Raw genomic sequence first — 2,390 nt, forward strand, 5'->3', positions numbered from 1 at the left:
GGACCTACTGAAAATAACACATTATGTTCATCAAAAGACTTCACCAAAAGAGCAGAATGAGAACCCGCAGACTTGGAAAAATATCATTGGCAAAGATGAATAGACACAGGACGAATCACTGATCTCAATAGCAAATTGTAATTCATCAATAAGAAGAACATTAATAAGCCAGTTAAAAGGTGGGTAAGGAACATGAATAGATAGTTCAGCAAAATGCTCAAAATCATTAGCAATCAGATGTAAATCAAAGCATTAATGAACTATCACCTATACAGACTAGGGCAGTCCAATTAAAATAATATACTGGTAAGAGTGTAGAGAGATTGAAACACTCATATAAGGTTGGTGGGTTTGTGAATATATAAAATCACTGTGGAAAGCAATATGGTGATGCCTCAAACAACTGAGAATAGAAATTCTATACAATCTAGCAATACCTCTTCTTAATGATACCTTAAAGAAGTAAGAAATATAGCATGGAGAGGCATATGAATATGCACTCCCATGCTCATTACAGTACTGTTCACAAGAGCAATAAGTTGTAAATAGCACAAATGCCTATCAGTAGATGAATGGAGAAAGAAATTCTGGTACATACACACAATGGAATACTATGCTTCACTGAAAAATGATGATGAAACCATGAAGCACCTCATGACAGGGATGGACTTGGAGATCCTTACAATGAGTGATGTTAGCCAATCACAAAAGGACAAATATTGTATGAGACCACTACTACAAAGAAAAAAAACAATATTTGCACACCAAAGTGAACAGATTTTGTAGGTCATCAAGTGCACACGACACATACTCAAAATAGACCACAAGCTGGGACACAGGTCAAGCATGAGTAAATTCAAATACATAGAAGTCACGCAGACTTCCTTCTCTAACCACCATGCCATAAAGCTGGACATCAACTAAAGAAAGAACAAGAAAACAAGGGAAAATACATGGAGGATAAATAACTTACTTCTTAGATCAGACTGGGTATTGCCCCAAATTAATGATGAAATTAGGGAGTGAGATAGTTTATTGTGCCAGCCTGGCCAATAAACACAAGTGGGATTAATTGAAGGGCAGAGAGATAAATGGCTTGGTGAGCCTCGCCTTTCTCTTCTCTTTCTCTTTGATCATCGGACCAGTGTGTGGCTGCCTTGCTTGTTCTGTGCCTCAATTTACAGGCTACACTACCTGTGAGACGCCTAGCCTGTGGACTGTGTCGCTGTAAGTTGGGGTCCCTTTAAGATGACATGACTGGAATGTACATCTCTGGAGCTGGGGACTGACGGTTGGTGGCCTGGCTGACAGTTGGTGACCTGCCTTGCTGTTTGCTGCCTGTGCTGAGATAGCCTAGCTCTCTCTACAGAGGACTACCTGGTGACCCTCAGGACTTAATGGACTGCCAGTGTCTCACAACTCTCTAACACGTTTGAATTATACTGAGCCATTTGTACTGTTTTATAATTTAACTGTTTATTTCTTGTGTTATATATCTATATATCTGTATAACTGCTTTATAATTTAACTGTTTATTTCTTGTGTTATATACCTATCTAGCTATATAAATATATATATAATTATTAGCAATCTGTTTTTTTCTCTCTAGAGAACCCTGTCTAACACAGGGAGTTTCTAGAAACAAATAAGGATGAGAATACAACATACCAAAATTTATGGTGTACAGCAAAGGCAGTTATCGGAGGGTGCTTTATAACGGTAAACATACATATGAAGAAGGAAGAAAAATTTATGGTTGACACCCTATCACAAAACCTTCAGTGGCTGGACCAGAGTCAACAGAATAGTCCTAATAGCAAGAGAAAAGAAATTATAAAAATCAGGGCAGAGATAAATGAGTGGGAAAACAAAAAAAAACAATGGAAAAAATTAACACAAAGCTGGTTCTTCGGAAGAATCAACAGAATTGACAAACTGCTAGGAAACCTAATGAAAGAAAAGGATCTGACATCAATATCCAGGATGAGGAATGAAATGGGAAATTACAATGAATCTCAATCAAGCTAAAAGATTAATCATACAATACTACAAAGGACTGTACACCAACGAATTCAACAACTTGGAAGACATGCACCAATACCTGGAAAAACAGCCCATCCTCAAATTATCTCATTCAGACATCAAGAACGTGAACAGATCCATAACAAAAGAAATAGATAAAGTTATCAAGGATCTACCAACTAAAAAAAAAGCCCTGGCCCTGATGACTTCAAAAGAGAACTCTACCAAGCATTCAGGGAATAACTGACACCAATCCTACACAAGCTCTTCCAGAACATATTTATGGATGGTAACTCCCCCAATACATTCTATGAAGTTAGTATAACACTTAAAACAAAGCCAGGCAAATGTCCCACAAGAATAGAGAA

Source organism: Echinops telfairi, unplaced genomic scaffold (assembly GCF_000313985.2).
Source record: "Echinops telfairi isolate 266 unplaced genomic scaffold, ASM31398v2 ScPeMD7_1;HRSCAF=3_1, whole genome shotgun sequence".
In the NCBI taxonomy this organism is placed as follows: Eukaryota; Metazoa; Chordata; class Mammalia; order Afrosoricida; family Tenrecidae; genus Echinops; species Echinops telfairi.